The sequence below is a fragment of the Canis lupus genome, chromosome 4 (genome assembly GCF_003254725.2).
Source record: "Canis lupus dingo isolate Sandy chromosome 4, ASM325472v2, whole genome shotgun sequence".
Lineage (NCBI taxonomy): Eukaryota > Metazoa > Chordata > Mammalia > Carnivora > Canidae > Canis > Canis lupus.
The window spans coordinates 45,358,211-45,385,258 of NC_064246.1; the positions used below are offsets into that span (position 1 = coordinate 45,358,211).

The 27,048-nt window shown below is 34.8% G+C and overlaps 1 protein-coding gene across 1 annotated transcript in view; it reads right to left on the minus strand.

Moving 5' to 3' along the window:
- Positions 1–20,839, minus strand: part of TENM2 (teneurin transmembrane protein 2) — a 1,512,848-nt gene extending 1,492,009 nt beyond the window's left edge. The window contains exon 1 of the mRNA XM_049109164.1: positions 20,784–20,839. The gene's annotated coding sequence lies outside the window, so the exon portion shown is untranslated. The remainder of the gene's footprint in view (positions 1–20,783) is intronic.
- Positions 20,840–27,048: the final 6,209 nt, after the last annotated feature.

The window sequence follows — 27,048 nt, forward strand, 5'->3', positions numbered from 1 at the left end:
TTTTTCATTTCTCAGGCTGTAATGTATTTACCTGCCAAGTATACTGTGCTTGGGTCCCATGGCTGCAGGCTCTTTGAAGAGAGTATGTAGTTACTGGACACTGGGAAACAGCTGAGGGTTTTCTTGATGCTTAATTCCAAACATATATCTCAGAACGTGAGAAGTCAGACTTTTGATAAAAATTCACCACTAGGGGATCCTTGGGTGGCACAGCGGTTTAGGGCCTGCCTTTGGCCCAGAGTGTGATCCTGGAGTCCTGGGATCGAGTCCCATATCAGGCTCCCTGCATGGGGCCTGCTTCTCCCTCTGCCCGTGTCTCTGCCTCTCTCTCTCTCTCTCTCTCTCTCTGTGTGTGTGTGTCTCTCATGAATAAATAAATAAATAAAATCTTTAAAAAAAATTCACCACTAAATGAAAGTTAATGAGAAAATAAGTGGTGTTTTCAATTATTCCAAGGAAAATACCTAAAACAAGAACTCCGTCTCACAGTTCGATGACTCTCTCCCTTCATTTCTCCTAGGAAAGTTCATAGCTGTTTGAAATGTTCCTATAGATATATACATGCAATGGCTTGCCATCATAACACTGAAGATGCAGAAATCAAAAGAGAGCCTTGAAAAAAAGATCTGGGGGACAATTCCTTAATTATTACTGAATATAAATGATTGGTGTATATTGCCTAGTGGGATAGTTCACCTAAGCCTGCTTCTAAGGCTTCTACTTAATCAAATTTACTGGTGTTGATGAATTTCCTGACATTCCAGGATGATAGTTGCATCTTAGCTGGTATAAGGTATGTTAAAATTTTTTTTCTGAATTGTATTCAAAATGAGGGATTATTTTATTGCAGAAATTAACACAGGATATGTGAGTGTGTTTGATAATTTCTGGATAGGCTATTTTTTTTCCTGATTGAGTCAGAGATGGACCTTCTGCCACCCACAAATCTAAAAAAAATAGCAACGTAACTATCAGAATGACAGCTGAATACACACATGCAAATAATGTTTGCTTCATGAGTCTACTGTTCTAAGTTTCAACTATGATGGTTAGAACATGTACACAGAATTGGGTCTCAGAATATTTCTCACATTAATAAATGGGACATAAAATTTCTTTTGAATAATGTAGGTGGCTTCATTTTACAAGAGGGTCCCTTTTACAAAATAATGCCCTTTTTAAAAACGTTTATTAAATGAAGATATTTCTTATAATTTAAAACTTAGGAAATACAAAGAAACTGACAACTGTCCTGATTGTATGTTAAAACATATTTTCCGGGGATCCCTGGGTGGCTCAGTGGTTTGGCGCCTGCCTTTGGCCCAGGAAGCAGTCCTGGAGTCCTGGGATCGAGTCTCACATCAGGTTCCCTGCATGGAGCCTGCTTCTCCCTCTGCCTGTGTCTCTGCCTCTCTCTGTGTGTCTCTCATGAATGAATGAATGAATGAGTGAATGAATAAATAAATAAAATCTTAAAAAACATATTTTCATAATACCTCCTGATGGCAATCCAGCTTCAATGAAATTTTTATCTACTGATAACAAACAGCAGCTGGTCCATACAATAAAGATAAACAGCAACCTGAACATTTTAGACAAGTTTCCATTAAAGCAGTACCAGAGTAACAAACAAAAGAGGGATGCTTCAACATTTACAGTATAGGTTCCTTGAATTTTCCATGCTAATTCTGTAGCTCAAAGGTTTATGCATCTCACGGCTTCCAAACAAAAGATCTTTTTGATGATTTCACAACTAGTTTCCTCATAAGTAGCACTTGGAAATGCTAAAAAATAAATAAATAAAATAAAATAAAGGCTCACAATGCATGTAGATGAAGCAGAAGAGCTAAAGTTTAATATGTCCTCATTAAGAGGATATGATCTATTTACCCACATCTGCCATTACTAGGAAAACTCAATGTTTAAAATGCAGACTGTTGGCTTATTTCATTCTGTGCCCATAGGAAGCATTACTGTAGCATGTCCAATAAATTGCAACAACCCTATTTTCCTCAGATTATTATCTATATTACTGTTGGTAATACTCTGAAAGGAAAAGAGCAAATGGGTCTATTCTCGTCTCTCTGTGTTTGTTATTCCTATGATTAGCAATCAGAGTAACAGATGCAAGTAAAGACATGATCCCTGAGGGTGTTGTCCATACAACAGTTAAGATAAGTTAGTAATACCAATAAAAAAAACTCCTTGAGTAACAGTCCCAGAAGGATCTGTAGCAATATTATGGATTCTTTTTGGCATGTTTTGTCCACATTATGGTCAGTAATGTCTGCTCCTCCACACTTAAACTGAAAAGAAATATGGTCTGGATTCCTCTTACACATGCAAAAGGGCTAGTCAGACAACTCTGTTTTTATTCCATTGTCGTTCATTTTGTTTCTGCAAGCTTCCTTTCTTGCAAGTTCACAATATAATTTTATCTAATTCTGACTACTTCCCCTGACAAAGATATGTAAAGGATTATATGCAGAAATTCACCTCCTTATAGGCCAGATTTCTCAAAGTGAAGAGAACTGTTCATGATATTTGCTCTTAACACAAAACTGTAAGTAATGGAGTATTTGGTATATACATTGGCACACAAACCGATTTATGAAGGTAAATGTTCTCATTTGGTCTCTTAAGACATTGACATGGAGGAGTCATACTTCTATTTTGTAATAAGCTAATTACATATAATTATAGATTCATAATGAATAGTTATTATTTAGACTGCCAATTTAGTTGAGTAGTTACAAATTAGTAATTGTCACCTTATCCTTATATATTTATTAACAATAATAGTAAATCAACTAAAAATGTATAGTGAATTATGTGGTACAGTTAGATATATCAAGTAAATGTTTTCAAACCAGAACTGACAGATCAAAAGGGCAAGCATTATTATTTTTTAAATATACATTATAATAAAAACCAAGAACAATTATTTGGGGAAAGCAATCTTTCAGTTATAATCAGAGCAAAATTGTATACATTCTATATCTTCTAAAAGTCTAATTCATGGAAATATTCATATAGCTTTGTAAAGATATGAACAAGAATGTTTATCAAGACATTAATTGCAAGAGAGAAAACTTAGGGGAACATAAATGTCATCATTAAAAATATTGTTAAATAAATTGAGTCATCTAGACTATATAGGAAGAATATGGGGTGAATGGGTAGAGACACTTATATTTTAAAATGTATACAGTAGTATGTATGTGCATATATATATTTGTTCATATGTATATGGATATATACATGCATATATACATTACGTATATATTATTTGTGTTAACAATAAGCCAACCGTATATAAATATATAAATATATAAATTATATATACATACATGTGCATACAATAAAATTATATATATACACATACACATATATACTCAGATATAAATGTAAAACATTAAGACTATGATCAATTATACCAAGTCCTATGAGTTTCAGTTAGTGTAATTCAATTTAAGACATTAATAAAAATAAAGTTTTCCATTACATTTTTAAAATGAAGTTTCTGGCTGATTTTAATTTAAACTGTTTCTCAATTTTCTCTTATTTAATAAGATAAATTCTATGATCCACCAGACTTTCACCTTCTGAAAATCAAGAAATGATTTTCCTTCTTCTTTCAGTGTTCTGCCAATACCTAGTAGAGTAATGTGAAACCAAAATAAACTCTCCTTCTATGTATCTTGAATGAATCACGTGAGAAGTTAGAAGACAATTCAGACCATTACAGCAATCAACAGGGTATAGTGCAAAACAACACTAAAGCCTTGCCTAAGATTCCCAAAATGTGTGCCATTCTTTGTAAGAAGCAAGCTCACACAAGTCACCGAATGCTGGGCTATTGCAATCTTCTCTAGAGTCTACCCAAATAATGAGATCTCTCTCTGTAAGGGCACTTTTCCAGGGATTGAATAGGGCAATACTCACTCCCTGCCCTCCTAGGAATATGAAACATGAAAATGGACCCTATTATGCCCTGAGAGTAAACATGTTTTGGTATTTAAAAATTACCCTTAGAGAATTTTGTTTCTAGCCAAGATGGAAAAATGGAGACCAGAATTACTCTCATCTAGAAACGTGAAGAAGAAGAAGAAGAAGAAGAAGAAGAAGAAGAAGAAGAAGAAGAAGAAGAAGAAGAAGAAGAAGAAGAAAAGAAAAAAGGGAAATAAAAGAAATGAAACAATGATTTTCAAGACACTGGATACCAGGTAATGAACGGTAAAGCTTCCTGAAAGCAAGGTGAGACTGACAATTGCCCCAGTTTACTACATTGAAAAAGAGACTATACTGGCACAGAGAGAAGGAAACCAACTAAAGCAGAACCTGTAAGTTAAGAAGATTGTTCTGAGAGTACAAGGAGGCTAAGGAAGACAAGAGTTTGCAAGTTAGAATATTGCAGAGAAGAAGCTTCCCAGAGAGAAAAAAAAATCATGAATCTGTAGCAGGTACCCCTCAATATTGGCAGCGATGATTGGTGGGCAAGAAAACTAGCTGTGGCCAAGAAAAGCACTGACCAAAAGGTTTAGAGGAAACAGTACCCAGTGCTCAGACAGAAACAGAAAAGTGCCTGTTCCCAATAGGCAAACTGGAAAAAGCTCAAGATTCACAAGAAATTGCGTAGAATACTCAGAAGAATTTGCCTCTGTAGTGGAGTATAATTAGCCTTAGGCTAACAAATCTATAGCCATGTTAATCTGCTTAACAAATCTTAAAAACAAGACCTAAAAGGATCAAACTGTTCCTGGGTAACAGAGCTACATCTCAGAACAAACCTTAAGAATATTTATAGAAATACAAAAATATCCATCACTCAACATAGCAAAATACATTTGAGATCCAATAAAAAGTAACAAACATGAAAAGAAGTATAAAATTTGACTAATAGTGAATATAAAAATCAGTCAATTAAAACTGATACAGAACTGACACAGATGTTAGATGTTAGAATTAGCAGAGAAGGATATTAAAATAATTATACATATTATACATATACATATACATATACATAATTATCAAAAAAGTAGAGATGTGAAAGATATAAAGTCAACCTACATCAAAATTCTAGGGTTGAAAACAATAGTTTCTTTCTTTCATTTTTTTTTTTTTTTTGAAAACAATAGTTTCTGAGATCACAAATACACTGGATGGTACTTGATAGCACATTGGATATTGGGAAGAAATAATCAGTGAACTTAAAAACAGAGCAGGAAGTTACAAAAAACTATACAGATTTTTAAAAAATTTTAAATGAACCAAAAATCTATGAACTGTAAGATAATTTTAAGTGAATTAATATATAAGCAATTGGAGTCCCTAAAAGAAGAAAGGGCAAAAAAAAAAAAAATAAATAAATAAAGAAGAAGAAAGGGCAGAAAATATTGTAGAAATTTCCATATTTGATGAAAACTATGAGCCCATAGATCCAAGAGGCTCAAGAAAATTCCACATACAAGTAATATGAAGCAAATTACATCAAGGCAAGTCATAATAACACTTCCAGCATCCAGTAATAAAGAGAAACTCTTAAAACCATCAGAGATAAAAGACATTATGTACAAAACAACAAAGATAAAGAGGACAGAAGATTTTTTCTCAGAAACAACATAAGTGAGAAGGCAGTGGAACAAAATCTTTAAAATAGTAAAAAGCAAATGTCAACCTGGAAGCTTATACATACCCAGCAAATATACCTCACAAAAGTGAGTGAAGACTTATGCAATTACTACTGAAATAATTCATTAGCAGCAGACCCATGCTACAAGAAATATGAAAGAAGTCCTTAGGCAGAAGTAAAACAAAACCAAATGAAAATACAGATCTACAAGGAGGAATAGGAACATTTCAAATGCCTTATATAAACAACAAACTTTACCATTCTTTCAAAATTAGGAGACTGTGGTTTGGAAAGTTTCAGTGACTCTTATACAGAGCTGCTATTAGAGCTCATACAACTTTGGTAAGACATACAAATAGGTCCGTGGGTTCTTCTAAGTGTGTTTTAGGGTGCCCTCCTTCAATTAACCAATATAGAGAAATTGCTTTCTGTGTTTTTATCTTTTGAAATTATACTTTCTCCAGGCCAATCCTATTATGTAAGATAATTCTCTGAGGTATGCTCAGTTAACCATTTGAATCACTTATTTAATACAGCTCTAGTGTTAAGAAGTGCATTTCTACTACAAATGTAAAGTTCCATTTTGTAACACCACCATGTCTAGCACAACATGGAATATAAATATTCATTGAATATATTTGGATTTCTCTATTAGCTAGGAGCTATTTGAAAGCAGTACCATGTATCTGCATCTTCTTATTCCTAATGCAATGCTTGGAACATAGCTAGCACTCCACAGACTTTCACTGACCAAATCAGTAAATTAAATGAAATTAGTGGAATGGAATTGCTAGGGGAATAGTTTCTATTCTTCTTAGTAGATTCAATAATTAATTCTCAATAGTTTCCTTCATTCTTTCTCAGTTTATTTTTTCTTACTGCCTTCCTTCCTTTTTTTCTTTCCCTTTTTCCTGAATTAAAAAAAGCAAGCAGATTTTTAAACTCTGTTATCTGAGCCTGGTCTAGAGAATTAGCCTAGACAGTAAAATTTTCTTTGGCTTTGGTAGCTGACCAAAGAATTGGCTAGTCAGATGACTGGAATATTGGGGCTCACATAAATATTAACTCTGATGGTAAATCAATAAATTGCTCTTTAAGTTTATAAATAATAATAATTACCCTTAAGTCTTAAGTTATACTAAAGTATAAGTACAGTCAGTTTTTCAGAATCTATAGTAGAGCTGCTGACATTGTAAAAATTTATCCCAAGACACTTGGGATAAAGTCCACATGGGATGATGTTAACTCAAACTAAAGGGTAGAAATTCAAAGGTAATTGATTAAGGGATATAAATTCAAGGTCTTTTCATTTTGGTTTTAGTCTTAGTCTAAAACAGTCCCTTAGCAGAGTCTTTGGACAATTCTGAAAAAGAAAATAGGCAATCATTACATTAGTTTTTCCAATTTGTAGTGTGCAGACTATCCACATTAGAAAAAATTGAAGATGCTTCTTAAAAATGTAGAATCCAGCATTTTTTTCCTTCCCTCTCTCTCTCTCTTCTAAATGAACCAAAGTCTCTGATTGGGGACTGAGAATCTAGGTTTGTTTTAAATCTTTTTTGAGGGCCTCTTACATGTTGCAAGACTTTGGAACCTGAGAAACTAATACTCATCTATCAGTATAGATTCCTTTTTCCAAAAACAACCGAAAACCCAACATCTATTGGCTCATATAATTGAAAATTCAAGGGGCTGTGACTACTACTGGATGAAGTGATATAAAAGCTCAAAGATAACCTTGTTTCTGTCTCTGTCTCAGTTCTCCTTAAATGAACTTATCTTTTCAGTCAAGCTCTTGTCCTGTGGTGACAAGTTAACTGCATCTTCTCCAGACTAAAGTTATTCTTACTAAATAAAATGGTTAAAAAAAATCTAGAGTCAGTGGATTTTGATGTTGTACCTGATTGAGCTTGAGTCACCTATCTAGTCTTTCAGGGACAGATAGACTTATCTTCACTGGAGCACATTATAGAGAAGATGGGTAAAATATTAAATATCTTTCATATCTTTCTCATATACATGTACATATACATATATGTGTGTGTACACACACACATACAAAACAAAGACAGAAGCATACACAAAAAGAATGACAAAAAGAGAACTGCAGATTGCTAGGATAATAAATGTATAAGGTTCCATGCTAAATTCTCTCCTTAGAGAAAAGTCTCAATGCATTTCATGCCATATCCTCTGTAGGGGGTCAAAAATGACTTCAGAATTACTTTGGGAATTAGTTTGGGACTATGAAGCACTGCCAGTGTCCCAATTTTAACTTAGAACCTTTTCTTTTAGAAGAATATAAATTCCTCAGAGTATAGACTATTTGGGGGATTTCACTGAACATTGTAGTTTAAAAAAAAATAGAAAGCTAGGGAAAAGATTGATAACCCAAGAAGAACAAAAGAAAAATGGAAAACAAATCTAATATACTGGATAAGAGAAGATGAATCATTATAATAATTTCCTCTCCACAATCTAATTACAAATCCAACTGTTTTTCCTAATATAAATACAATCTTTTGAAAACAAACAAACAAACAAAAAATATTTAGCAAACTAAACCAAAGCAATGATAGACCATTTTGAAAAAGGAAAACCATGGAATTAGTTTACTTAATTTCAATTGTTCCGGTTACCAGACATTTTAGTTTCTCTAACTGGCTTCCAAGAGTCTTCTGAGAAAAATTTTCCTTGCAGATATTTTGTGGCCACTTTTTAAAAATGTATGTTTATTTTTTCTCATTTGAAAACTATATACTTTGTCCATCCATTACATTTAACTATACAAACTACCAACAGTTTCAGGGAACAATTTCAAGTCTTAAATTGTAACATTTTAAAATAATAGGATTAATTTTAAATAGTTCATACATATTTTCCAAATATATAGTTCTGATCTGTATAAATAAGTAATAATCTATCGGGATCCCTGGGTGACGCAGTGGTTTAGCGCCTGCCTTTGGCCCAGGGCGCGATCCTGGAGACCCGGGATCGAATCCCATATTGGGCTCCTGGTGCATGGAGCCTGCTTCTCCCTCTGCCTATGTCTCTGCGCCTCTCTCTCTCTCTCTCTCTCTCTGTGTGTGACTATCATAAATAAATAAAAATTAAAAAAAAAAGGAATAATCTATCATTGAAATGGGTTTATTCTCCACAGAGAGATTTCTAAGGATCTCCTGAAATTGTAGAAGGCTATTAACATAATTCATGCCACTTTCATTCAAGATACATTTGGCCTACATCCTGAGATTTCAGATATGTGTAAGACCTAAAACCCTGGCCTCAGAAAGTTTAGCTTGGCTGATGAGATAGATAAGTGACCAAACAGTGTAATAACTGTCATGATAGACATACATGATAGAGAGGTGTTGCAGTATAGCATTAGGGCTATTGTGTTCTGATAGGGCTGGGGAACTGCTCTCCAGAAGCATAAATATGAACAAGGAAGGAAATTAGAAATCAAATTATTTTGACAAGGAAAAAAGATATTTAACTCAAAGAGAACAGAATGTGTAAGGGCCTAATGGGATGAGTAACCATGGTTCATTCAGGGAAACATGAAACATGGGTCCCTCTATGTGTCTGAAGCCCACATTCCTAATATCATAGAAGAAAGATAAGACCCGAGAGATAAGCAGTGACTAGATTATAAAAGGCCTTGATTAACCACGTTGGATTTTCCTGTGATGGAGATAAGGAATGTGTGTGCGTGTGTGGGAGGATACAACAAAGATCATAGTAATACTGCTGAGCATTCACTACGTACCATGTATTGTTCTACATGTTATTTAATTCTCACAGCTTTACTGTGAGACGAACTGACATGAAAGCTAAATAATATTGTCTCATGATCCTCAGCCTGTAAGTGTTATGCTTGATATTAAACCCATTATAATACTTCATGATACTGAAATCATATTGTCTCAAAACATTAGGGACTGATTATATTTTAGTTCAAAATATTATTATGGGGACACCTAGGTAGTTCAGCGGTTTAGCGCCTGCCTTCAGCCCAGGGTGTGATCCTGGTGTCCTGGGATCATTTATTTATTCATGAGAGATACAGAGAGAGAGGGAGGCAGAGACATAGGCAGAGGGAGAAGCAGGCTCCATGCAGGGAGCCTGATGTGGGACTTGATCCCGGGACTCCAGGATCACACCCTGGGCCGAAGGCAGGCGCTAAACTACTAAGCTACCCAGGCATCCCAATAAATAAATAATCTTTAAAAAATATTATTATGGTAGATTTGTCAAGGATGTAGTGAGAATAAGGCAAAACCAGAGACAAGAATACTGCAAGAATAGAGGCTGGAGATAGTAAGAAATTAAATGGAGGAAGTAACTTGTAGTTACTACAGAGCAGGGTGGATGGATTCTATAAATACAGAAGCAAAGAAATTTGGCAAGGAAATCTGGGAAAGAGATGATTTTAGAGGACTATCAGGGTTATAGCTTCAGTAACTAGGAAGGAGTATCAATAGGGAATAGGCATGCCATGTTTTTAATGACTGCCTCAACTTGAACTTCTAAGTGATGTCTTATAACACCAAAGAATGAATGAGAACCTTTCTTTCATCTGTTCTCTTTCCAATTCAAGTTGCTACCAAAATCAATCTATTATGGCCCTTACCTAAATTACTCATGCCTGCTCTTACCTCAACTTGGCTTATCACAAAAAGATAGATCTCACTTCTATTCTTGAAGGAAGTATGAATCATACTCATTGGGAAAAACACAGCACTGGTAGTCTTAAAATGTTGGGTTCCTCATCTCTCCCACATCTGTAATTCAGTGACCTGCTCTCACTTGAAAAATATTTACAAATATAAGATCTCCTTTAGGTCCTTTCAGATGGAAACTCCAGTTATTTATTTTAAAAGTTTTTGTGGCAGTATTTACTGTATTTCAAAAACTAGATAACAGTAATATACAAATTTCTTTTGCAATTTTGGTCCATCATTAAGAAAAAAAAAATCATTGTTTCCTTAACATTTAAACAAAATAATTGCCTTTACATTGGTTTATCTTCAGTCTTGACAAAATTTTTAGGTTTATTTTTAACTCCTGATGGCAGTTATTTTCTTTGCTTACAACCTCTCCTTATGTAATTCTTAATCTGTGTATTTCTAAAGCACAAATATGATCAACCTTTTCTTTGTAATTTAATAGTCTCTGATAGTGCCACATTGCTATTAAATAAAGTTCAAAATTCTTAAGTATGGCATCAAAGTTCTTTATAAATTGGCCCTCTGTACCTTTCTATCTTCAGCTACACTCCCAAAAAAACTACATGCTGCTCCCCCAGATGTACCACACTTTTGTCTTACGCTTTGGCCTTTGCTAAAGTGACTCCTACTGTTGGAATTTTCTTCTCTGGCAACACACACATGCACACACACACATTTATCCTACTGGCATTTCATACTCTAACAAAGCCCAATTTAAATGTTAATTGACACTTTCTCTCTGAAGCCTTCCTTGATGCCCTTTAGCAAAATAAATTATCTTCTCATATTCCAATATCATTTTATACATATCTCTTTAAGATCTCTTCTCACTTTGTATTATAACTTAGATTTTCCAAAACTGGGGTTCCTCTTGTATTATCAGATGGTGTCTTTAAATTATTTTTGAAAATGTTTTACGTTGTTTTTACTTCATCAATAATTAAAAGTATATATATATATATATATATATATATATATAGCATTTTTATATCATCTAATTGAGCATTTGTAACTAATACTATGGTACTATTTATTTTTTATTTTTTTAAAGATTTATTTATTTATTCATTACATATATGTGTGTGTGTATATATATATATATATATATATATATAGAGAGAGAGAGAGAGAGAGAGAGAGAGACAGGAGGAGGGAGAAGCAGGCTCCAGGCTCCATGCCGGGAGCCCAACGCGGGACTTGATCCCGGGACTCCAGGATCGCGCCCTGGGCCAAAGGCAGGCACGAAACCACTGAGCCACCAGGGATCCCCTATGGTACTATTTAAATGCTGAAATTTGCATTCACTTTTTTTTTTTTTTAAGATTTTATTTATTTACTCATGAGAGACACAGAGAGAGAGAGAGAGGCAGAGACACAGGAAGAGGGAGAAGCAGGCTCCATGCAGGGAGCGCGACATGGGACTCGATCCTGGGTCTCCAGGATCACGCCCTGGACTGAAGGCAGCGCTAAACCGCTGAGCCACCCAGGCTCCCTGCATTTACCTTTTTAATCATGTTGGACATATCACACTTTATTTATTGTCATTATTGCTTAATAAAATAATATGGGATAAACAATGTAAAAATGACTTCTAAGTTAGGCCTAACAAACATCTCTACACTGTTATACAAAGAAGGGTTCACATATTTAAAGGAAACAAAAGTAACAGAATAGTCATATCTAATTTTTGTTTGCTTTATAATTGTCCAAAAGTTAGATACTATCTGTTCAATCAGGTTTCACTTATGCACATATCTCATTAAACTTACACAAAAATAATTTATGTCTTACCTTTTTGTTACTTTTATTTTTAATTTAAGTGGGTTTTAAATTACTCGAGTTTGAGAAATATCATATATATGTAGATATATGTGTATATATGCATGTGTATGTAAATATATATATTTTCTTCCCACTATATTGAGAAAAGTGACATGAATACAAAACAAAAATTTGTATTTATCAATGTACTTCTATATATAGCACAATCCTAGGAATAAGGGGCTCAAAAGCTTCTAATACCTAAAAACAAAAGACCCTGAATAGCCAAAGCAATCTTGGGGAAATAAAGCAAAGCTGGAGGCATCATGATTCTGGACTTCAAGCTTTATTACAAAGCTATAGTCATCAAGACAGTGTGGTACTGGCACAAAAACGGACACATAAATCAATGAACAGAATAGAGAACCCAGAAATGAACCCACAACTCTATGGCCAACCAATTTTCAACGAAGCAGGAAATAATACTCAATGGTTTTTGTTGATATTCTTCAACAAATGGTGTTGGGAAAATTGTACAGCCACATGCAGAAGAAACTTGACCATTTTCTTACACCATACAAAAACATTCAAAATGGATGCAAGACCTAAATGTGAGACAGGAAACCATCAACGTGCTAGAAGTGAACACAGGTATCAACCTCTGAGATTGGCCTTAGCAAATTCTTACTATACAGGTTACTATACAAGGGCAACAAAAACAAAAATGAACTACTGGGACTTCACCAAGATAAAAAGCTTCTGCACAGTGAAGGAAACAGTCAACAAAACTAAAAAGCAGCCTATAGAATGGGAGAAGATACTTGCAAATGCCATATCTGAGAAAGGGTTAGCATCCAAAATATATAAGGAACTTAATCAAACTCAGCACCAAAAAACAAATAATCCAGTTTAAAAAAATGGGCGAAGGATATGAATAGATGTCAAAAAAATTGTAGGTATGAACCTACAGCGCTACAAATTTTGTTATAACAAAAATTGTAAAAAATGCACATAAAATTTACTATCATAACCATTTTTAAGTATGTGGTTCAGTAGCATTAAATATACTCACATTTTTGTGCAACAGATATCTCTAACTTCTTGCAATCCTGAAGATCTATACCAATTAAATAATAACTCACCATATCCCAGTTTCTAGGAACCATCATTTTACTTTCTATCTCTACAGACTACTTTCAATAACTTATATGCATGGAATTATATATCTGTCCCTTTGTACTGGCTTATTTCACTTAGCAAAATATCCTCAAGATTCAACCATGTTATAACATACAACAGGATTTCTTTTTTTCTTTTTTTAAGGCTGAATAATATTCCATTCCATATATGCTACATTCTGTTTAACCATTTACCCATTAGTAGACCTTTAGATTGCTTCCACCTCTTGCCTGTATTGATTATTACCACTATGAACAGAAGTGTGCAAATATCTCTTCAAGATCCTGCTTTCAGTTCCAAATATATACATTTTATGATAAGAGGTAAGTAGAAAATATCTTCATTTGCTGAGGGCCAAGAGGGCCACTTTTATCATTCCTTAGATCTTCAAGTTGCTTTTCTTTTTGGAGGCACTTTTCCAAAACCATATTGAAAATATTAACAAGCATGTGTGCCTGACATGAAAATGATTTTCACGGGATGAACAGTTATTGTTTTCAACTTTGTTTTGGAAATTATTTGGTTATATGTCACTGACCTAATTTATGACTGGCAGCGATACTTCAACAGTAATCGTGCACACCAGGAATTCTTATAAAACAAGGCTATCTAACCTGTAAATTTTTTTTTAATGTCAGGAAATTTTGGTGATATTAAACTTAATAACTAATGGAATTGATATGCTATGTTATGCACGCTGAATTAAGCATGCATTGATCTCAAAATCAGTTTTTTTCTTCTCCAGATTTAAGATATATGTATATATTTTTTCATGTCTCAAGCATTTTTTTAAGTCCCTCAATAAGATCATAGGTCCTAAGCACACAGTATTTAATGGATAAAAGACACCTGAGGACCAAATATCCCACCTTTAAAATGATGTAAAAATTAAGCCTCAAGGTTATGGTATTTAAGAAAATAAATCAAATTAGATATGGTAATATCTGAGTGTTGCGTTTCTAGAGTGTTACCTTGAAGAACAGGAATATTTTAAAGTTAGAATATGTGCTGGGGTCAGAAAATGAACAGAGCAACTATTTTTTTTTTTTTAAATAAATTGAAACCATTCATCAAGTTAGGAGAATCGGAGTGTAGGGAAGATGATGCAGGTGTTTCTATGGAGCTAAAAACTTCATAAGAGTATTTCAATTTGGAGTAGTTTCACAGACATTTGTATGCCAAGATTTCAAAAAGATCCCTCTTGCCCTTAATTTATTTACTCTCCAAACCCCAAATTTCACAACTCATACATTAGCAAGAGAGGGGGACATCTTTATCACAAAACAAGAGAAAAATAGAAATATTGCTCTACGGAATTTCAATTAAATATATCTCTTCAGAAGGTATTTAACTTTTGAAACACCCTGACTCATGTAGATATTTGTTTAACGTGTCAGGAAAACATGACCTGACCTTCATATCCTAAAAGAATGGTTGTCCAGTAATTAGTGCTGTAATGGCTACTTGCAACTGTTCTCAATAGATAACTGTGAGGCTTGTATGTAAACTAAACTCACTTTCACTGGGAGTCCTTTAAAAACATATAGCAAGCAATCACACCGAAATATTAATTTGCACTCAAACACTTGATGCCACAAGACACTCCAATTATCTCTCACTGTTTAAGCCAGAAGACTTTTCCAGGCTTAAAACTAGTCTCTAAAGAGATTTAATTCAATATTACTTACCCAAAAGCAGCAAGCATGTTCTTTTTTTGACCTTCAGGTCAATGAGAGTGACCCAACTGAGACCCAATCAAATCTGAATATGTACCCCCCTAAAGAACTATTCACAAGGTTAATTGTATCTTGCTTCTATTTGCTGAATAAGGAATCAATTAAAGAGAATAGCAAAAGAAGCTATAAATGGTTATACGAACTATATAGAAGTGAAACATATAGAGAAAAAGGCTTCCTTTTGGCTTCCAATCTTCATTGATCTCTGCACAGGACTTAAAACAGTGGCAGAGGCATTGTTGTGCTTCTTATTATCACTGTAATCAATATCTATTTTACTCTTGCTTCAAATTATGTTATTTGAGAATTCACAGAGGCCAAAACAGGTACCTCAGACAATTTTGTTATTGGTCATTTGGCAACATTTGCTGGACTTAAATGCTATCATGGTGCATCAATTCACTAATTTGTAGGGAGACGTAATAATGATAATAATAGGTTTAGTTGTAACAACCTGGTATGGAGGTGGGAAGAAGAGGTTTTAGTGAAAGTACTACGATGTATTAACTTTCAAGGTTTATATACGGATATGAAAAAATATATATCAAAAGAACACAATTTATAAAAAAAAATAACAGAAAGAAGAAAAAATATTTTCTACAGAAAATATAAAAAGGGCTGGAGCACCTCAGCTCTTAACATTACATGCTCAATTATAGAATATAATAATGCAAAAGAGAGGGAAAATATTCTTTAAACCTTAAAATAATAATAAACATTTGAGGGCTTACTATTGCCAAATATTATCCCAAGGTTTTTTTTTTTTTTTTAAGGTTTTATTTATTTATTCATGAGTGACAGGCAGAGACATAGGCAGAGGGAGAAGCAGGCTCCTTGCAGGGAGCCTGATGCAGGACACGATCCCTGAACCCCAGGATGCCAAAGGCAGATGCTCAACCACTGACCCACCCAAGTGTCCCTATCCTAAGAGTTTTATAAGCATCTTTTTATTCCTCACCACAATCCCTGAGGCTCAGAGAACTCAACTCCTTTCTCAGACTCACAAAGCAAAGGAAAATGAACGAACCTGAATCTGAAATATTGCAGCCAGTTCTTTATATTTAATTGTACCTCCTATCCATCTATTATCTAGGATAAGACATAGAGATGTAACACCAATTCAGTATAAAAACAATGAGCATAAAAGCTTGTAATAAAGTGATAGCTGGTGTGGAACAGGCAATTATTGAGGTTTCATTTGAGGGTGAGACTTTAGCAGCAGAGGCAGCAGTAACGCAGAGCCAACTGTTAAGGCTTCAGTCAACTGAAGGCCTCTAAGAGTTTACAATTAGAGCCAAGTTCCTCTATGCAGTTGATGTGTGTTGATTATCTAGGGTTTCCAGTATTAGCAGTTCCATGGCTTACTCTGGACAAAGCAAACGTGACATTTCACCAAGATGCCTGGGAAGAGACGAGGTTGGAGACTTTGGCATAAATCTTAGTTTCCTGCATATGGCTGTAATAATGAAGTATGGCTCTGATTTTCATCTCTAAAATGTACAATAATGGTATTTTAGGGTCAGAAATTGTGTTCACTCATTCCGAGAGCCTTCCTTCACCTCTCTATCAGTCCATCCATCCTACCTTTAGTCCATCTTTTATAGGTCCTAAATGTGAGTATCACTTGTATATGTGTGTTGGCACAACACTCATAAACCTGAACCTGTGAGTAGTAAACCTCAGTCTGATAATCTTCTAATTTTAAAACTGTATTAAGAATTCTCCCTAGGGACGCCTGGGTGGCTCAGTGATTGAGCATCTGCTTCTGGCTCAGGGTGTGATCCTCTGGTCCCAGGATCAAGTCACACATCGGGCCCCTTGCATGGAGCCTGCTCTCCCTCTGCCTGTGTCTCTGCCTCTCTCTGTGTCTCTCATGAAAAAATAAATAAAATCTTTAAAAAAAAAAAAAAAAAGAATTCTCCCTAAATCCTTTGCTCTTGATTAGGTCAGACATTTAGTTCCTTCTGAATGTATAAATGCCATGTTCAATCCAATCTTTTCTTTAGAAAGACTTGGAGCTGTTTACCCTTTTCTTCCAACAATAGGCTCCATCCTACTCACTTTCCCTCCCCAAATCCCATTGTATTGGGATTAAAATGAGACCAAAACATCTGTTCTTCTCTTCCGTGGCACCTCTGATGTAGTCTGTCTCACAGTAGCTCTACTGCGTTTCCCATTCAGCAGCTACTACTCACAGGATGTTAAGCTGAGACCTGAACTATCAGGATCAACATTTGAATCAGGAGTAGCTATCAAAGAAGGCAACAATTTACTAGGCCTCATGAGGGAGATTGGCTTTTCAAAACAATTCTTCCTCAAAAAAGCATGACTAACACACTGAAGGGAAAAACAAAGAGACAGAGAGCATGTTAGACTTGTTAAGTACTGGTGGTGTGCTGTGATCACTGCCTACTATGGGAAGGAAAGACAAAAAGACACAGCAATGTAGTATTAAGTGACGGAGACTGAAGCAAGAATGCACCTGCTCATTGCTATGACACAGTCTAGAACTCTGAGCAGCCAACTAAAGCCACAGCACTTCCTTTATTGCAGACCATGTATATGTTCAGCTTTTTGCTTTCTTAAATCTCCCAGGTAAGACCTAATGAGTTCTGTGAGAGAAATCATTACGCTCTCTGAAAGTGCTCAAGGTAAAAATATAAGTTAAATTTCTTGAAGGACTTGGTCCAGTAAGGGCTCCTCAAATGTGACATATACCCAATCTGTAGGTGTATTAGTGCATCTTTTGATTGCGTACTGCTGAGGCAAGCAAGAGTGAAAGGATGCTTACAGCTCTTAGTACAAACAACAACAACAACAACAAAAAAAAACCATGCAAACAAACAAAAAACCTTTTAATGTATTTGCTTTCCTGGTACAGGTGCCCTTACCATCACAGAGTAGTTTTTATTAAGTCCAATTGTACACAACTGTGGTTGGGACCAAGCAGAAAGTCTGTAACCTATACCTTCTTATGCTTGATTACTAGGCTCCTCAAAAAAGTCCCTCATTTGTTGTCCCTCCTGTGAAGCATGCATTCCCAGGAAATAGTTAGTAGCAAGCAGCTAGTATTAATGGATTCTTTGAAGGACTTTCCTGGAAGCAAGCCTCCTGCCGAGGTAAGTGATTGTATTCAATCCAGTTCCTTATTGTATCCATAAATACGCCTGAATTAAAACAAGTCATATACACCTGGACAGATGGTACAGTGTTGCTTCAGTTCATAAGTAATGGAGCATAATTCAGAGTACACTCCACTGGCTCAGTCTGATCCCCAAGAAGTCCTCTCCCAACTCTTGACAAACTTGACAAGGCAGGCATTTCTGACTGTTAATGGATTTATCTTCTGCTGCGTGACCCTAAGCCATGGAGAGAACTTACTCTAAGTGCAATAAAATAATCACTAGACATTTTTTTTTCAGAGAGCCAACATAACCTGACTTTAATTTTTAATACAGTCACTATGCCTTCTCATTTGGGGAGATAGGTCTTGCTTTCCATTTCTCCCACTAAAATCCTAAATTAAACTAACCTCATCTGATGTTTAGATCATCCCACACTTCTAATTCTTCCATTTCAATGGCTGTATTGATTTTTTTCTCAGCATTTGATTATGAAAACTTCAAACATACAGAAAGTTAAAGCAACAACTGTACAGTAAAAACCTATATACTTACCACCTAGATTCTATAATTAATATTTATTCTGATTGTGAAAATATGTAAGTTAGGTCAATCACACTACTCCCGCAATGAACACATTCTTACTCGACTCAGAATGACATCCAAATTCTTTGCCGAAGTTTACCAGGCTCAGCCTGAGCTGATATCCAACTTCTATACGACTTCATTTTTACCCCTCCTCCTCTCCATTATTGATATCTGGGAACAGTGCTATTCTTTATATTCTTCAAATACAAGTTTTTCCCTGACTCAGGACCTTTACTTTTGCTTCTAGTAGACCTACCCCTGACCATTTCCTTCTTTTCCTTCTGATCTCAGCTTAAACATACCTCACAGAGACTCTTTCCTTGACCTTCCCATCATCTGAAGTACATCTATCTTCTGCCCCCAGTTACTCTCTACCACAGTACTATAACTGACTGCATTTACAGACCATTTTGTGAAATTCCCTTATTTGTGTTTGTGTTCACTTCCTATTTCATTCCATTAAAATGTGAGCTCTTTGAAAGCAAGGACCTTGTCTGTTTTATTCACATCCAAATTTCAGTGGCTTGAAAGAAGGACTACTAAGTAGTACTTAGTTCATAGAAGTTGAATAAATATGTGTTGAGTAAATTTATGAGTATCATGAAAAGGCAATCCTTCTTTTGCATAACTAAGTATAATCTACTATATTGTGGAAAACAAAATATAAACAGAAAAATCCAAAGACCTAGAACACATAGCCACTCAAGTAGTAACTGTCTTCAGCAGCTCATGGCGGCACTTCCTAGGCTAGATTAAAACAGACACCAGTTAATCAAGATAATTCAATGAAAATGTGCCACCCTAATCACTGTAGACATAGTTGCAGTGGACCTACGTCTAAGATACTTAGCAATGCTAAGGAAAGAGCTAGACATACAGGTAGGAAGGTACTTAACTTTTCTTTATTGCATGAACTAAAAAACCACAAAATATGCAAGGATGCTGAATTGGTGGCATTAGTTTTTCTGTAAAATATTTCTAACCTACTGCAACTATTTTGAATATATCCTTTTAGGTTTAATATGACATTTCTTCTAAATATTTTGGAGTATTTTTTTTCTTCTTCATAACCTTCTTCCTAGCACCATGGAAAGCTTCAGGATAAAAAGAGAACTGTGGTGATTTTCCTACTAATTAGTTGCTCTTATTAAAAAGAGCAAGATAATTGATTTTAGGATGCACTACCCCTTATTAAGACCTAATTAAGCTGTATATCAAAGACTAATTAAATGGCATTATTCCATCTCACTGATGAGTCTTGATGCTTGGTGAATAGATTTGGGTGGTAGATGAATACTCTTGGAATAGATTTCACAGCCAGACAGATAAATATAGACTAAGAAGCTGAGTAAAGGGAATTTTCGATTATCTAAACCTAACACACTTATTGGTATTTCTTCAGCCTGACAGTTTGAAATGCACAAAATGAAACATTTAAATACAAACTCAGCACTGTGATAGGATGGGGAACAATGAAAGAGCTTCTTTGGAAAACTGAAAATTTAAATATGCCATTAATTCTTCCAGTGAAATGGTGGACTGGAGAATTGGAGTCATTTCGTTTCTTTCTTTCTTTCTTTCTTTTTTTTTTTTTTTTTAACTCTTTTCATGAGTCAAGCTACTCAGTCTTGAACTTCAGATAAGAACTCAAGTTACACTGGAAAAGAATATCCAACAACCTGAGATCATTTTTAAAGTCGCCAATCACCATCTTTGCTAAGATTCTGTGAACCTCAGGGAGAGGAAATGGGAAGTAGTAAGAGATTATTATCATGATAAGGAATCTGAATATGTAGGAACCCAGATATTGATGAAACTGTGGTCCAGCTAAAGAGAAGCTGCCCTTAAAAAAATATTTGGAGAGTAAGAGCTATTAGTAAGATAAATGTTTTTCAGAATTTTATTCTACACCAGAAATTAATGTTTTCAACAGCAAATCAATTTCTGCTAAGTCAATATTGTGCTTGACAAAGAAGATCATATACCAACATTTCAAATGTTATGTAAATCATTGCTCTAATCCCATCAAGCTAACCTTGTACTGCCAAGGCTGCATCCTCAAGGTAGTGTCATTGTGACAACAGAAACTCATCATTCCATTTAATCTATGAGGTCACAACCTCCTTGGATTATGGTGGATAGTCTCTCAAATTCTTTGGTGCTTCATAATGCAAAAGCTTTTGAATAAATCACAAGATATTTGCAGAAAGTAATGATTTCACTATACAGCAGAGCTATATTTGATTGTCTTTAATAGTTACCTTCACTAGCAGTATAATAATTTGCAAACAATAACATCAGTCATATGTCACTTTTGTACTCATTACTGGCCAAGGTATAACCCCCAGGACCAATAATCTATACTACTGAACATCTAAATTAAATGTCACTCTGTGCTAAGTGGAGGTTATTCAATTGAAACTGAACTTTCGCAACTATAACATGTATTTTGAATTATCTGAAGGACATCTACCCTTGAACTCTTTTTGCATTAATACACACAGAAGTGGAAATAGCTGCAACATCACTAAGAAAGCTGTGCAAATAGAGAACTGAAATCTCTATTACAGGAAAATGAGTAAACAATTTATTTTTAGCTATCTTTACAGAACTCATGGGCAGGAGATAAAGGGTTTGAATCAAGTATTTCAAGGTTGTCATTCTAGGTACTTTGTTAGATTTAATAGAGTTTATAATATTTAGATTACCTTCTAGATGGGGCTTCACTTTCTCTTTCATTTCACATAAATTATGGATTTTAACATAATTTTGGATAATTATACACTGCACATGAATGCTGAAAAACAATCAATTAGTGAACTATAATTCTTTCTTTTGTTTTGCATTCTAAGCTTATTTTTTTCTAATAGAGGTGGGACATGAAGGAAGAATGAGGATGCGGGTGAGGGAAGTTAATTTATCTCTTGGGCTTTGTGTCTCAATAGGAACAGATCTTTCATGAACCCAAATTATGAATCCATAAATCCATAAATCTAATCAACAACACTAATAAAAGAATAATTAGACACATTCATTAAGTTCTTGGAGATCTTTACATGAAAAATACTATCATATTAAGGGAGAAATAGCAAAGGATCATGGAAGACAATGGCCCTGGTAGAAATTTTAAGGCAATAAAGGAATAGAGGGTACTTTATGATACATGCAGACACCCAGTCCTCTGACAGTTGGTTCACAATCATTAAACTGAACATATCTTCATCTAGCTGCCCAGGAATGACTGTTGTTGTTTGTTAACCTTGAATGTACTTTTTGGAAACAGGAAGTCTCAAAATACTAAGGAAAAACATTTCTTTGCGCAGCACACAATACCTCAATGTTAGAAACAGAGAAGCCCTTTCCACAGATGATATATTAGAAAATGAAACAGAGGCTTTAAAATTTCAACCTAAGCTTTGAAGTACAATGCTATTCCAATTCATTAACAATGGATGGTGTGTCACAATAAAACTAGCTAATCAAAATATGCTTTCGTTTAGGGGAATTGACATTCATTTATGAGCAATTTGGGGAGTCTGCATGTCCAAATAACAATCAAAGTATAATGTGTATGATCTCCTCATTGCCACTGGCTTTTGCTTGGTGGCAGAGACAGATGAGAGCAGGGTTTATGCTTGATTTGGGGGTTTTCACAGCTTGTGTCAAACCAACTGCCAGCTCAGCAAATGCAAACACTCACAAGCCTTATCAATAATAATTTGAATGGGTGCTCACTCCATACCTGAGATGTGACTTGAGGGGAATAATAAAACATAAAAAATATATTATATTAGAAACGCACTTTAATTTCTTTAATTGCTGAGTAGAATGATATTATTTCTTTAAAATGTGTGAGAATCCTATTTCAGATCCAGGCTCCTTTATAAATTCTTTAATCTTTTCCTTTCTTCTCCTTTTAATTACTTGTCTTACTTCTATTATTGAGCTATGAGTTTGAGTTTTAGAAAGCTGGAAAAGAAACATGGCCCTTTAGAGAAACAATAATATTAAAACTTCTTCAAAATATGAACTTTACCACTATTGTCTTTTCAAAATTCTCTTAACAGTCCCCTTCCCCCCCACCTCCTATCTCGTATTACATTGGCCTTTTATTTACATATACATAGATCTTCCATCATGACTGCTGATCTCAAGAAATTTATGCTTTTTGTTGCTTAATGCAAAACCTCACATACAGAATGTGTTCAATAATGATTGAATGAATGAATGAATGCAAACATTGCAATAGTCAGGAATGAACATTAAAACAATGGATTTCTAAAGCTGCTTAGCATTGTTTATGGTTGGAGTAAGCATTTCCCTACTTTGGGAATTACGGGAAGCATTGTAAATTTATCCTATGGCCCAGTGTTTTCAAAATTTTTGAATGTGATACACAGTGCAAATGGATTTTGCGTTATGACATTAGGACTCACTACTTTCACAGACATACACATACCTAGACAATAAGCCTGTACACATGTATGCACACATATCACTAAAGCAATATGGTAGGCAAATTCTAAAATGATTCCCAATGAGTCATGCTCTTGTGTAATCCCCTTTTCTTGGTAGGGACAATGACTGTGGATATGATATGAGATGCTACTCCTTGATTAGGTTACATTATATGAAGAGGTAAAGAAAGGTTTCAGATGTAATTAAAGTCTCTTGACCCAAGTCAGCTGAATTTAAGTTAATCAGAAGGGATATTATTCTGGGTGGACCAGACTTAATCAGATGATCACTTTAAAAGAGGGTCCAGAGGTCTGAGGCTTGAAGAAATAGGAGATCTTGAAACATAAAGGGTTCTGGTCCTAATTCCAACATGGGATGGGCGAGGTTCTCCCAGACCACCAAGTAATTCTCTGGACACTACATGAGCCGGTTATCCCACAATTTAGCTAAATTCTGACACTATCTACCTAGAGCTAGTATGAGATTCCACAGTCCTAAAAGACTGCTTCCCATGCTGGCCTGACCCCCACTCCACACTTCAGATGTAAATTGCAAGCTCAGGTTGCCATCTGCGCTTCTGACTGACCTGCTATAAACTGAAGATCCCCATGACTCCCTTCTGGAGCTTCAGATACCAGTCCCAAGTCCAAGATGTTACCTGCATTTCTGACTGATTGGCTATAAATCTGAGCTTCCCATGACCCCCTCCTTAGATTTATTTAATATGCTAAAGCTCTTTACAGAACTCAACAATCTTGTTTTTCACTAGATTGACAGTTACTACAAAATGTTGGAAGTCAGAAACAGTCAGATGGATGAGATGCATAGAGCAAGGTATGGACAAAGGATGCAAGGCTTCCACACCCTCTCCAGGTGTATCATACCACTCTTTAAGAATCTCCACATGTTCACCAACGCAGAAAATTTTTGACTCAGTCCTTTTGGGTTTTTATGGAAGCTTCATTACATAGGCATGATTGATAAAATGGCCAGTAGCAACCGATTCAACCTCTAGTTAATCCTCAAGTTCATCCTCAGAGGTTAGGCAGTAGGTAAGGCTGAAAGTTCTAAAACTCTAATCACGTGACTGGTTCTACCAGCAACCAGCCCCTATTCTTAGGTGCAGTCCAAAAAAATCACCTATTAACACAACAAAAGCCACCTCTGTGCTCTCATTACTCAGGAAATTCCAAGAGTTTCAGGAACTCTAGCAGAAATGAGGCAGAGACCAAATATTTATTTCCTATTATAAATCACAATATCACAGATGAGAAACCTGAGACTAACATAAGACCCAGTCCCCACATACACATTTATTGTGACCTGTGAGACCCTGAGCGGAGGCTCCAGTTAACCTGTGCCCCAAAACCCAACCCATTGTGAGATAATAAATTAATGCTGTTTTTAGCCACTAAATTTATGTTAATTTGTTACGCAGCAGTAGAAAACTAATACAATCCAACTTCATTTTTCTTTTTCTAAAATGGTGGTCACAGTCAAGTAAATGGATAGCATATAAAGTAAATATGAGCCACAACCCACATTTTGAAAATTTCAGCTATATCTTAAAACCGCCTTTTCCATGATGCCAAAATATTTATCACTTGAAGTTTGTTCTTTTGAGTTAAATGATTTTATTTTTAGAAACTCTTCTTAAACATTAAAAGTCATTAATTAGGTCTTGGTTCATAGTAGTGAACAAAATATTTATGGATTCTCACTCCTTGGAACTTAGTATAAGGGTTGGAGATATAAAAACAAATGAACAAAACCAAACATATAATTAGAGTCACTTAATAACTACTTAAGCACCATTTCAGCTAATAAACAGGTATTTATTTGGGGGGATAATCATTAGAGATAAAAATGAACATCATATAGTCCATATTTTGAAGACCTACAATATCTAGTAAGAAATAAAAAATCGGTAAATAAATATCCCATGATAATTACACACTTGGGATCAAGAGAACAAAAGATATAGCATGGAGCCACAAATTCTAACCAGGGAATTCAGGGAAGGCTTCAGAAAAGATGGGACATTTTATGTGGTACCTGTGGGTAGGAGGGGTCTGCAAATATCTCTGGTGTCCAAAAACTTTCCATGTACCTTGTAACACCTTTTCAGAAGATCTTGCTAAGAAATGTGGGCTTTGAGGCAATTCAAATTACTGAAGCTGGGTTTCTTTTTTGTTTGTTTGTTTTTTAAATAAGAGTTTGACATAAAATTATATCCCTGAAATCAACAAACTGAATTACATGAAGTCAGCACTACCAGCACAAACATAATATGTACCCATGACAAGTCCGTTAAATTCTGCAAGAGGAAGGGAGAGATGGAGAATTAGTCCAGACATTTTGGTCATTCTCTAAGATAGGTCTGAAGTAGAAAATTTTAGCTAACAAAATGGATTGAAATGATAATAATTATATCTGGGTACAAGGAGTCCAAGCAGGGCTTTAGGGACTGTCCTAAATCAAGCACACACACTCAGCTTCATAAAACATGCTTCTCTAGAGCCCAGTCTTGATGGTTCCATTATTGTTAAGAATGATACTCTTCTCTTATACTGCACTATTTATAACTTAGCAAATGCTGGGAAATGAAGAATAAGTACAGAAACAAGGCCAAAATAATTATCACACAGTGTGTTCCATGTTTATGGGGTTCATGTCTTAGGTCTTTTTTTACAGCCTGTTTATCCTTGTTTTAAACAAGAATTCTTGTTTGTTTTGTTAACCTAGAGAAAGTTAGAAGCACTGCACTGTGCCTTTCAAACAATGCCAGTCAGTTTTTGAAGGTGTTATTTACATTTTATTCTGTAAGGAAGAATAAAAGATCTTTGATGTGTGGAGAAATTTTCCAGAGAAAAATTCTTTAATGAAAAAAAATCAATGTTTTTTTTCTGGAATTAATTTAATGACTTATTTCCAATACATAGAAAAATATTAACTAGTTCTGTATTTGGCTTACAGTATTGTTTTCTTTTAGTACTCCATTGTTTTGCAATAGAAAATAGGGTCTCATGAAAAACTTTGTGATCAAAAAAAAAAACAAAAAACAAAAAACTTTGTGATCATAATCACCTCTAGCAATGATATTTGATATTACCTATATGTTTTCTTCAGGTTTTAATAATGTTTAGAAGGGTTTCTATTTCCATTTTATTGATTTTTTTTTTGAAGAGGAACTATTTTTTAGAGAGAGTGGAAGAAGATCATTTCATAAAGAATAATTGTGTAAATAATTCACATCATAAAAATAACCCTATTAAAAGCTTAACTGAGACTCCTGTTTGTCCTCTGCAGATCAAAGGCAGTTCTAAAGAAAGAGCAGCTCTAGATACTTACTAAAAAAAGAGCAGCTCTAGATACTTATTGGTTCCAAGTATAAAGATTGCTAACATTCAAACATGTTAGAAACCATGGACAGCTGAATTAGACCTCTAACATCTCAATGTTCAAAATTTTGACCTCTATCAAGAGATGTATAGCTAAGCCTGAAATTTGCTTTTAAAATAATCCTCAGATGCTCATGGCCTCAGGATCATGATTCGTTTGATTTTTTTTTTAGCAGATTTTCACTATTAAAAAATGCAAATATTGACTATGAAAGAAACAAAAGCATTAATATCATTTAAATTTGCACAGTGTTCTGGCCATATGAAATTAATCATTCAGACCATCTTATTCTATGCCACCATATTATTTTCATAATAAATGTTAAAATTCCTATATCTATTCTGAATCCAAATAAACGTAGGCCATGTAAAAATGGTCACAGAATCTTTTTCTACCTTTTTTTTTAATCATTAAGCATTAATTTATGGACTAAGGCAAAC